Raw genomic sequence first — 13,263 nt, forward strand, 5'->3', positions numbered from 1 at the left:
AAAATAAAAAAAAAAATTTAAGTTTGTTTTTCAAAAATATTTTCAACTTCAAAATTTCAATTTTTCACCCCTACCCTCGACCCCCCCTCACTCACCCCCTACCACCCCTCACCCTCCAAAAAAAAATTTAAGTTTGTTTTTAAAAAATATTCAATTTCAAAATTTTATTTTCTACTCTAGTAAAAATAAAAGATATTTCTCAAAAATATTTTTCATTCATAAATCAAACACTAAAAATCTTTTCCGAAAAATATTTTCTACTCACCAACCAAACATGAGAAAATAAGTCAAAAATCAACTTGTTTTTGAGGAAAACATTTCCTTCGTACCAAACACACCCGTAATCATTCTATCATATTATTAACCCACTAAACGTCAACTAACCTATCACTAATTTATGATCGCTCACGTTTTCATAATTTATTGTTTTACCATCTTTCAATTTATTCCAAGGAAGAACTATTACATCTACATATATAACTAGATATAAAATTTCGTGTCTGCACGGGTTCAAGGGAAACTTAAAATAAAGCAAGCTAAGAGTGTATGAACACAAACATATGTATACTTACAGTAAAATCTCTATAAATTAATATAGGTGAGACCATAAAATTTTATTATTTTATAAAGATATTATTTAATCGATAAATTAATATTTATTAATTTAAAGAATGGTTTGAGATTTAATGAAGGTTAATTTTGATTATATCAAAATCATTGTATCTTACTAATTTATGTATTATATTTATTGATTTCACATTAAAAAAAATATTATATATAAAGTACAACAAATACATCAAAATCATTGTATCATACCAATTTATGTATCATATTTATTGAATTGTCACTACGTGCAAACAAAAGAACATGGATGACAAGTGTGCTTTTTGATGAATATATTTGTTGGTTTGACCACAAAATGCATGGTAGACGAGTTTTGCTTATAGTAGATAATTGTCCAACCCATAATAGAAATATTGAAGGACTACAAAATGTTGAATTGTTTTTCTTGCCACCCAACATGGCATCCAAAATTCAACCTTGTGATGCTGGGATAATAAGAACTTTCAAGATGTATTATTGTAACCGATTTTATCGTAGGATATTAGAAGGCTATGAAGTAGGACAAACTGATCCAGCAAAGATTAATGTTTTGGATGCTATCAATTTTGCAATCCTTGCTTGGACAACAAATGTTCAGCAAGAGACAATAGAAAATTGTTTTCGACACTGTAAACTTCGTCGGGGGATGCAATCTCAGAGAATTTGAATGAACCCACTTGTTTAATGTCATTCATGAACTTGAGGTCATGATTAATGATCTCAATTACCACAATAAAATGGATATCAATAACCTGTTGGATTTATTCGGGTGAAAGTGATACATGTTCAAAGGTCCAGAGCTTAGAAGAAATTGTGGATACCATAGGATAAAACAATGTTGATCATGAAGTTAAAGATGATACTATACCTTTGGAACCAGTTACCCATAAGAAAGCATTTATCACATCTAGAACTCCTCACAATTTTATGGTGCAGTTCGAAAAGACAGCACCAGAGCTCTTGGATGCAATAAGAAAAGTTAGAGATGAACTTCAACTAGATTTAAACTTTAAGAAAATATAGAACACAATAGAATCATATTTCACTAAATTGTCTTAGATATATTTGTACTTTTAAAGAATTATTAATTTATGATATTAATGGGACCATATGTTTATATAGGGGTCTTCTGGAAATATATTATCTTATCAAAATTGATGATTTTTTCCATTGGCCCAAGTTGAGACCGGAGAAAAATATTACTTTAGAGAGATTATTAATTTATCGAGTATTAATTTATAGAGATTTTACTATACTTAGTTGGAACAAACATTTTGAGCAGGCAAAATAGTGGCTACACAAAAACTATAAATAGTTAGATGTGGTTGATGTAGGTTGTTAATATGTGCCCAAAAGGAGAAACTTTGTTGAGGCAGCTAATTTTATAGCGATAGTATAGGCAATCAAAAATCCAGCTATATATGCTAATTAAGTCACGTGAAGATAATCAAAATTCCGCTATAAGTCACGGGATTGAGCTTCGATGCGCTCAAGTTTTCTTTTCTTGTTACCTACATGGAGAAATTGTATATTGTAAAGAAATAAATAAGTTAGATGAATATATTATTTTAAAATGCGGAGTGCTTATTACTGTTGTTTCATCGGAGTGAGTAGTCCCGGGCTTTGCTTCTTAGTTCCTTCGCTAGGAAGAGCAAATGTTAGAGGTCCTTTTTCAACATAGGATGAGATAACCAGTGTGCCAATTTTTTTATCGGAAATTTCAAGTAGCGGCTTTTGTAGTTGAACCCTGAAAAGCTTATCTAGAAACTAACGATTGATATGAAAAAGAGACAACGATTCATTCTGAGAATAAAGATAAAAGAGTGCAATCTTATTAGAATGTTATATGATGTGGTTTTTTTTTTCATAATGTAAGTAGAGACTAGAGAGTAAAGAAGATGAGATTTTTTCATTTCATTGTTATGAATATGTGTATTTGGACAATGACTGTTTCATATACTTGTTCAGCTGTCATCGATAATATTTTTTCAACTAATGACTTTGCGACTATTGTTGTTAGTGTACCAGTGTTATCTATGATGTCATCCTTGAAGTACTACCTCCGGTTGAATTAACAAGTAACTGTATATTTGCAACTTCTGAAATGGGGGTAATTTTTAGATCGCCTAAATCAACATCACCTAAAGTTAGTATTAAAATTAAATAAAGGACCAATATAAAAGTTATTTTATAAACTAATTATCGAAACAAATACAACAATGTGACAGGTAAATAGTAAGACCTTTATGTACGCACAAAGCTATAAAACACAAATAGAGTCTTTGCGTGCAATGTGTATACCACTATTGGTATGCTTTTCAACTTTCACTTGTAATAATAATATTAAATAAATTACTTTATGCAATTAGTTTCAACATAGTTACTTTTTAATTTGTCCTAAAGATCGAACTCATTGTCTATGTAGAATTTTTTAGCCAAAAATTAAAAAGTAGTAATCACATTTTTTTGCACTTGAATCAAAAGGTTTTTTTTACATCAACAAATTAGAAACCAGCCACTTAATTGAAAATGCATGTAGGTAGAATGTGGTGTTACCTTGGTACTAACATTCTTGATAAGTCAAAATTCAAATATTGAACATGTCTCTGAATGTTACTGCACACAAAATGGATGTAGTTCGCACGCAAGCTTGTAAAATGTCTTAAAATGATCAGGCAATGATATTTGACCTTCAACATGAAAAGTTTGTACCTGCAGTAGCCGCACAAATAATATTAATTGGTTTTTTTTTATTGAAAAATCTCACTATGAAGCAGGTAGTCAGTATTGACAAAGAGAGTCAAGCCATATTATAAATGGTTGATTAAAATTGTTGAGTTGTATATGGTTGTCAACCTTAGATCTACGAGCACATAATACATTGATAAGTAAAGCGAAGAAATTATTCATAGGCAAATCAAATAAATATGATCTTACTGCGACAGTATTCTGTAACAATTATCTGTTTTGCAAGAACAACAGGGTGCTTGTGCAACTATTGTAATAGTACAGTCCCTTCATTGTCCATCACATCGTCCTACATGACACTCTCTTCATTGTCCATCACATGGTCCTACATGACAAACATGAAAGGTTTTTTGCTGAATAGTATGAGAGGGATAGAACAAGTTTAGCCTCACATAATTAAGAAGGTAAAGCAAATTAAAAGGTAGAAAGTAAATATTGTTATATCTCATTTTCGTCGAAAACTAAAGGACTTACTTGTTGTCCATAATAATGACCTCTCGATATCGCTTAATTTGGTCAGCACGCAGTATATTGCATTGCGCTGTAATTTGCTATCACAACTAGCAAATATATATGTTGGTACGAACAATGAAATAGTGTTATTCAGTTGGACTTGAAAGATCTAATATACACATTTTCTGAATATCATTTATCTATACACATTAATAGAAAATGACATTTCTATGGTATTCTTTTATTGTCCAGTTATTTTTTCATTTAACTTTATCAACAATTTTAGTGTTATTGATCACCCTCGAAAAATCTAGAACGTTCTAGATAGTACTACAGATATAATAAGAAGAATCGTCAAAGTGTTCAAGATGCTAAAAAGAAAGTGTATTCAATTTCGTTGGAGGAGGTAATGGTGCTTCAACGACTTTTCTTTTTGTAACGATTGTGTACTTAAAATAGAAAAGGTCTTTAATATGTCTACACATTCTTGATGCAATTAATGTGGACAAATAAAGAGTAGTAAGCTTACGTTTTCATCCTCTACAATTATTGTTTGAGAATGAATATTCTAATTTTTGCTCTTCCGTGGGCGATATTTATCGACCATCAAAATTTTGGACATCCACTTTTTAACCTGCAGTGTGATTGCTTTGATGTTAAACCTCTGCTCCATTACGATAATGCAGTCTACACAAGAAAAAGTGAAATTTGTATATCTAAAATTCATAGATAAACTTGTTTCACGTCTTCATTCTCATATTCTCAAATAAGAATGGGCTACAGTTTTGTCAACGACAACTTGCATAAAGAAGCATACTTCATACTCAATTAATGCTTAAGCACTATGAAACAACAAAATTGAACCACATAAATAAGAAAAAAAGGTAAATTTAAGAAGAGAGCACCACCCATAAAATTCTAATAAACTTGTGCACAATGTTCTACTTGTAGTTAGCATGTGTTACTGTGTAGTCAAGACACATGTGGAGAGTTGGAGAAAACACACAATGTCACTACTTTAAAAGACGAATTTACCCCTCTACGAAAGCACACATGACGAAGTATAATCTTTTGTCTATTTTATTTTATAGAATAAATATAAATAAATGGAGTAATATAATATTTGAAGGCATAAAATAGAAACTTCAAAAATCTATATATAATAAAAGGAGAAACATAGCGAAAGTGATGTGACACCTCTTTATGGTCCCCATTCATATTTGTCTTTTTTCACTCTTTTTTTTTTTACCATTTTTTCTTCATTATTTAAGTATTTTATTTTTAATATCTCAAAAAATCTTCACGTTCAATTACTCAACTTTTCATCTTACCACTATAATATATATTTAATATCTTTAATAAAATAAAAAATAACTACCAATAACTCACACCTCTTCAACTTATAATCTTAATAATATTCATAACTCCTTTTTTTTTTAATCTTCATAACCCAAAAATTAAATTTATTAGTTTATGACACCTTATGGTATTCCTCCTCTTTTTTCTATATAAATTCATATTTTGTAGCAAGAAACATTTCATTCAAAGTTATTCTTTCACTTCTCCATCACCATATCATACATTAGGGTGAGGAAGAAATATTGCTAATCATCACATCATATGGTTGCTTTCAACAAAGTCGTAAAGAATCTATGGGTAAAATGTCTTTTTTTTAATTTTTAAATTATATTTTTTACTTTAATAATTTATGTGATGTTATTTATTTTGTTTAGTCAATTTAACTAATCCTTGAAACTAAATTGAATAAACTCAATCCAAATAAAATCATGAAGTAACTAACAATTTCATAATATACTATTTGTGCTTGTAGGGTGAAGAAGAAAGTTGAGGAAGATACAAAAGTAGAGAAAATTGTGAATTTTGGAAGAAGATAATGTTGAGTTTTACAATAAAATTATTATTATAGTAATTTGATTTTTTAATTTTTCTTTCCTATTCTCTATATTTCATTTATGTAATTTATTGAAGAACTTAAAATATAAAGATTTGTTTTTCTTTTTCTTTTATATGACTATAGTTGTACATACATAAATTCATTAGGTTAAATTATGGTTAGTTCTTCTAAATTTTTATTATGATAATTTTTTGCAACATTCTAAAATGAACATTATGTACTCGAATGTTACTGTTTATTTGTATGCCGAAGTGCATTCCTAAATACGACACTAAGATTAGAAGCATTTTAAAGAGCGAAAATTTGACAACTTACAAGAAGAAAAAGAAAAATGTTGTCCAAGCAATGAATTAAAAAAGTTGAAACAAATTTGAGTATTTGTATAATTCTAATGAAAAACTAAAGAAACTATAAGCATTATATGCAATACTTTTGTTTAAAAAAAGAAGAAGACAAATATCCTATTTATTTTTTTTCTTATTTTTTTAAATAAATTTCACTATATTTTAATTTATTATTATTGTTTAAAAAGTGTCAATTATTACTCTCTCCATTTATTTCTATTATATATTGTAAAAACTTAAATGTCTCAAAATTTATTATTCTACTTATTCATATTCTTTATTGTAAATTAATTTAAAGGCCTAAATATTTAACTCCAACCTTTCATCTACAAGAAGAATGAAAAATTTATATGTATCTATATAAATTATATAAAGCTAAAATATTAAAAAATGATTTGACACCTCTCTTTGGCCAATAATCCTTATTTTATTTTTTTATTATTGTAATTTTCACTATATTTCTATTTATAATTACTATTAAAAAATGTGTCAATTACTATATATAAAGGAAATTATTAGTGAAATAACATAAATAATTTAAAACACCCAAAAATGAGATAGCAACGTATATAAAATTGGCGCATAAAGAAATATGTCTTTGTATTGTTCCAAGGAAAAAATATAATTCTCTTCTTATTTTTCTTGAAACTAATTTAATTCTATTGTTTTTTTCTTTTATTGTTATTTTCTGTTTGATTTTCTCATATATATATTTTAGTATTGCAATTTCTTAATTTTTTTATATCAATTAATATAGAAAAATATGACCGCGCGAAGCGCGGTTTGGTTAACTAGTATGTAAATAAAGAATGACCTGCCAACGGATAAACGAATGAAACAAAAAGAGTTGTGGTAAAGGTAAATAGAAGTTGGTAGGGGTACAAAACTGTTAAAAGTCGAATTCAGACACAAAGAAGATGACCCACAATTACGGAGAAAATAGATAAGCAATTCAACTGCTGATTTTTAAGTTCAATCAAAGAAAGTATACATCAAAAGCAAAGAAATACAACATTTTTAAAGCTCAAATATTGTAGAAAATCATTCATCCCTGGCTGGAAGCAGACATGTTGTCCATGACCTACTTTTTTGGCCGCTTATATATATATATATATATATAAGAAATATAGTAGTAATATTTTCTTTGTGATAATAATGTGTGAAAAGTGTTATAAATGCATAAAAAGTAAGGTGTATAAGTAATGTGTATATGTGAAGAAAAGAGAGTTTTATTTAGTTGAAGGGATGTTTTTTTATTGGTGGAATTTTGAATTGAATATCTTGTTTAGAGTTCGTTTGAGTCAGGCGACGCTGTCGAACTATTATATCTTAGCGAGGATACAAATCCAAATTATTGTTACTGAATTGGTAAAAATTTTGTCGCATTATACTTGATTCTCCTTTTTTAAAAGGGACAAATCTCATGTGCCTCGATCTGATTTTTTTATTTTCACTTGCAATTAAATTTTTTGCCAACACTCAATCTATATATAGAAGTATTAATTCTCATTGTTCTTCCTCTTTTTGTTGGATAAAGATCCGGTCAAATATAATTAGGTCAAGTAATGTTCAATGGCCTCATATATTCATGCCATATGTATTATATAATAATTTATGGTTGAGATCCATTTAAATTATATATTCATCTTAATAATAAAAACAACAAACCCATCAACTATTTTTATTTTTTAAAACTATCAAATAAAGAAATTAAGTGTACCCTAGCTAATATTTTTAAGAAAAAAATAAGATTGGCGGGATTATGTGGACTTCCCGACTTTTTTACCCGCCAAACCTTGTACTTGTATTGGATTTTTAAAATTATACTAATTTTAAAGAATCCGACACTTTTGAAGAATCCGAGTAAATATATTTTTATAATTATTTGAAAACCTCCAAATAAGTTTTTTTGTTTTTTTTAGTGTATTATCATGTTCTTTAGTTGAATTATTATTTAGAACTCAATGATGTTTTTTAAGTGTGATCTAGTTTTGGAGATTACTTCAGAATTTGGAGAAAGCATGTGTGAAATTACTCCTGAAGAAGTTTGGCGGGTAAAAAGTCAGGAAGTCCGCATATTTTCGTCAATCTTAATTATTTTTTTTGAAAATATTAGCTTGGGTACACTTAATTGCTTTATTTGATAGTTTTAAAAAATAAAAATAGTTGACAGCTTTGTTGTTTTTATTATTATAATGAGTATCTAATTTAAATGGATCTCAACCATAAATTATTATATAGTACACATGACATGAATCTATAAGGCCATTGAACATTACTTGATCGGATCTTTATCCCTTTTTGTTTTGCTTATTACTTATGGGTATATACCGTTCTTATTTTATTTTTTTCCCTACGAAATCTCATAATTCTAACCTTTTTTCATGTTCGTCTTTTACTCCAAAATGATAATAAAACCACTTTCCTTAAATCACTATATATGTAAACTAACAATTAATAAAATATTATAACGTATAAACTAATTTATTTATATTTTGATTTTTCTTAGTTAAATTCTAATTTCGGCACCAGATATAAAATTTGAAAAAGGTTATTGAATTAAACCGAACTCGTGATAGAATGATTAGCTCTACCATATTGGCAAAGAAGAAAAAAGTAAATAAAATTTGAAACTAACAACAGATAAAAAATTATAGGTTGATATTGGTCAAATTTACACATAACAAAGAGAGAATTAAGCAGCAGACAAATAATGACGAAGCTAGCATCCTCATTAAAGGAGCACAAAATATTTTTAAAAATTCTTGAAGAACCTAGAGGCGGCTCAACAAATATTGTATATAGATAAAAGATAATTTTAATTACATATCGTTAAATTGGGTAAAAGTCTAACATCGGGTGGAGAATGGAGTGATGGTCTTCTTATATAGACCTGAAATTCTCTCCTCATGAGCTATCTTTTGGGGTTAAGTTAGACCCAAATATTATATTTTTACAATTATAAACGGTGTAAATTTAAATTTCTGCTTTACGTGACGTAATATTTTATATTTGACTTGTATTTCCTTAATTTGTAATTTGTAATTTGTAATAGTCGAACGTGATTGCAACTTCGTTCACAAATTATGTACCATTGATGCTTTGAGTAAAACGCATGTGATAAATGCGATTTACGGCTCTTTGTTTGCTCTCACACTACAACCATTTAAGGGAAACAACACTTCACCTATTTCTCCTGTTTGTCCTTCCATAAACTTTTTATTTTTGTTTATTCTTGTTAAACTTACATATACAAAGATGTCATTAGGATAAAAGAAGGATATATAATTAGTTGCTACAAATAATAATAGATATATTTTAAGAATTATATAAATAATGCATCGAGTTTAGTCAAAAAACTATTTGTTCATGTGACCATTTTTTTCCATATAAATATTTATATTTAGTTAAAATTATATTTTATGTGTATATATAATAAATATTGTATTGCTTTTAACTTCTTCGTGTGTTAGTTTTTCAGATTTTGATATCAAAATATTCACTATCACAATAAGCACCCACAAATTAATTGATCACACAAAATATTTTATTTTTTTAATGAAAAGAAGCATAAATTAACACTAGTAATGAGGTATTTATGGAGTTGGAAATTCAATTAGAGGGTATTACATAAACACTAATTTGAAGGATTAATAATTAATCAAACTTATCATTTGCAGCCCCACAATGTTCACTCCTAATCATATGATTAATAATTAATGTCCCTTCCTCCTTAGCCTCAAGTCCTCCATGGGGCAGACCATATAAGTTAGATTTATAGTTTTAAACAAAAGTGCTTATAAAACGATTATATATATAATTAATATGTAAAATAAATATAATAGTGAAGAACTTATAGCGAAAATAACGAGACGATTTTTTACGTCACAAACAACTAATATATATACTAATATTTTGTAAATATTCCACCTACTTAAAAAATTGAATTAGTGTCTTAATTATGCTAATCCAAAGGAGGAGCTGGCTAAGAGAAGTAAAAAAAGATTTGGCCCATGCAGGTCTCGAACCTGCGACCTTCGCGTTATTAGCACGACGCTCTAACCAACTGAGCTAATGGGCCTTGTTAATATTTTTGATGTTTTATGGTTTATATAAAAATATCGAGAGCAGTTCAAGTAAACTTCTAACATTGTTGTACTTTGTATTATTAATAATAAAGCTAGGCTAGTTCTAATATTTTTAGTTCATCTTTTCACAGCAATATTATTATTGATAATCAAGATTAATGTATAATACTTATTAACATTAACATAATTAAATGGTGTGTGAATTACTTAGAATTTACAGATAACATAATGTTAAATTTCTTGTACTGGATTATATATGATGTTGGTTTATTTATGGGTTATATAATATATGACACGTCACTTGCATGTCAATACTTTGTCACTCTGTAAATTTCATCTATTATAGTGTAAAAATGTTGGTTATCCATATTTTTTTTTAAAAAATAAAATAAAATTAGACAAATGAAACCCAAAAATAATAATTACACTAGAAGTCATTCAATTCTAAAAATTCTATACATTATTCTAAATATAATTAATTTCATTTTCAAGTTAATGAATTCAAGTGTATCTAGACAGGAATAATATTAGGATGGTGATTTCATATTGCATCATTTTTTTTTTAGCTTTTTACTAAAGCTATTATTGAGTCCTTTGGACAAATAAAAATTAAAGTGTGTAGCTTAGTGACAAGTTAAATCCCTCAAAGGTACAATAAAGCATGGGGTGACTCTCAATTGTCACTTTTAGCATTTTTTTTAATTCAATTTCACCTACTCGAGTCCTCGACCATGACTAATGATTGTAATTGAAATGCAACATTAATACATGTGATGTTCGTGTTTGGTTTCAATTATTGTAACGAAGGAATAATGTCTTTTCAGGTGGTTAGAATTTGAAATTTTTGAGTTTGTGATTCTTATTTATTTTATGTTGTTAGAATTTTAAATTAGTAAGATATATCTATTTAATAGATTTCTTAAAATAAAAATAGAATTTAAATCAAATTAATGATTTGTTTGAACCATTCTTGAATTGCCTCTAATATTGATACATGTTTTAGTACTATAGAATTTGGACCAAGTTAATGAATTTGATCGAAATCATAGTTACCCATTAGCTCCGCATCCGAATTGCCTCCAACATTGATACAAACTTCAATACATATAAATTATAACATTTGAAATGATGAGAATTAGCTTAATACTTTATATGAAAAGAATTCAAGTACCTAGATGTAAGCTTTTTCATGTTAGTAAAAACATAAGAATGTTCCACATAATAATTTTTACCCAAAATAACATTTTAACAAAAACATATTAATATTTCACTTAGTAATATCATATTCTAAGAAAATATAACAGTATCTACCTAGATTTTGAGAAAACTATTATAACTGCTAGTCCTCGGTCTAGGGGCTAAGGTTCCCATTGAGATCAACATTAACTCTAAAGAAGTAATTTTTATGGTTGATAATGGCTGTCTTCGGTACGATGCAATTATTAATAAATACAGGTTCCTGATAGAAGGGATAAGAAAATCATCGGTAAGATATAACTACATGGAGCAGAACAAGTTGATAGATGTTCTAGCCAAAGAAATAGCATGGAATAACATAGTGATACACATGATTGAATTAGTTGAGTTTAAGAGACTGTTAATTAAAACAAGAACATAAATTTTTCAATTAGATACTAATTGCAATCAATATAAGTTTTGTCATTCCAAATCTAAAAAAGGAAAAATTTCAAAAAATATTACGTTATATATGTAGCATAATATATGATATTATACATTATATTTAGGAAAAAAATATTATACATAGTATTAATATGTACATGTCAACCTTATATAAAAATATATAATAATACATATAGAAACATTTATACACAAACGATTAAATCCAATGTAATATTATATAATATTTTATATAGAACTATATTTTCTCCCAATAATATTATCACGCCCCAAATTCAAGGGGCGCAATTGACACCTAATGTCAAAACTTAGATCTGAGCCAATCCTGATGGACAATTTGCTAATAGCGCATAGAAGCCACATATTGTTAAGAAAACAAATGAAATATCTAGGCTTAAAAATAAGCCTTTGACCGGCAAAACCCATGTCAACAACTATACGAGGGGAACAACTACTCCCAACAGTTCATACAAAGAAGTAGCTAGCTAGTAGATAAGTCTTGTTTGGACTGTCGAGGCCACTATGATATCTAGGAAAATGTAAATGCTATATATCAAGACAATACACCAAACAACCATCAAACTTTAACCAACTAACAAACAAGACAAACATGACTAATAACGTGGCTATACAACCCAACACACTAGTCTTCAAGCCTCTAAGAGTAGTAAAACTTGATCGGAACAGGACCACGACCTACCTAAAAACTATATACAACAAAAGCCAACAAACATTTAAGCTTTGACAGCTCTAGGAGAAAGGGGCTAGCCAACCTCGTGGAACTCAACTGTGTTGTAAGGAAAGTCTATCGAATCATTTTTCGGGACCTACATGCATGAATGCAGCTCACGGAGGCAAGGGACATTAGTACAAAATAATGTACCGAGTATGAAAGGCAACATACTAAATGAGCATGTATCATAATATACTAAAAGTAATTAGGTAAGGAAATCAAAAATAAGATAAGCATACTGACCTGATATTGAATCTAAACATACAAAATAATCAACCAACAACCTAATCAAGCCTCCATAAGCTCGACATGTACAACCAGCAAACAAGACCACCCACCTAGGCCCCCATAAGCTCAGAATGTGCCAAATCAATCTATATATCCCTATCAATATCCCCTTCCCTCGTAGAAAGTCACATAGCCCTCATATACAACGATATAGCAATGTAGGCAGCGCATAGTCCTCTTAGGCAATAATATAGCCCGTTAGGCAGTTTATATCCCTCTTAGACATCAATATAGCCTTATAGGCAGCACATAGACTTCTTTGACATCAAATAGCCTCGTAGGCAATGTTATGCCGTAATTTTACTAACCTTAGAAAAATCACTATTTGAAATGTTCTAGGTATAAAATAATTTATAAAAAATACTTAGAAAAGAATTGCCACTTAATTTTTTAAAGAAATTAAGAAAACTTATAATTTTCAAAGATTTAAATAGAAAAAAAACCATTTAAAAA

At 28.4% G+C, this 13,263-nt stretch overlaps 1 non-coding gene across 1 annotated transcript; it reads right to left on the bottom strand.

Moving 5' to 3' along the window:
• Positions 1–10,070: 10,070 nt before the first annotated feature.
• Positions 10,071–10,144, bottom strand: TRNAI-AAU (transfer RNA isoleucine (anticodon AAU)). The gene has a single exon. It is a non-coding gene; the product is annotated as a tRNA-Ile (tRNA).
• Between the last annotated feature and the right edge of the window lie 3,119 nt (positions 10,145–13,263).

This window comes from Solanum tuberosum, unplaced genomic scaffold, assembly GCF_000226075.1.
Source record: "Solanum tuberosum cultivar DM 1-3 516 R44 unplaced genomic scaffold, SolTub_3.0 scf00385, whole genome shotgun sequence".
In the NCBI taxonomy this organism is placed as follows: domain Eukaryota; kingdom Viridiplantae; phylum Streptophyta; class Magnoliopsida; order Solanales; family Solanaceae; genus Solanum; species Solanum tuberosum.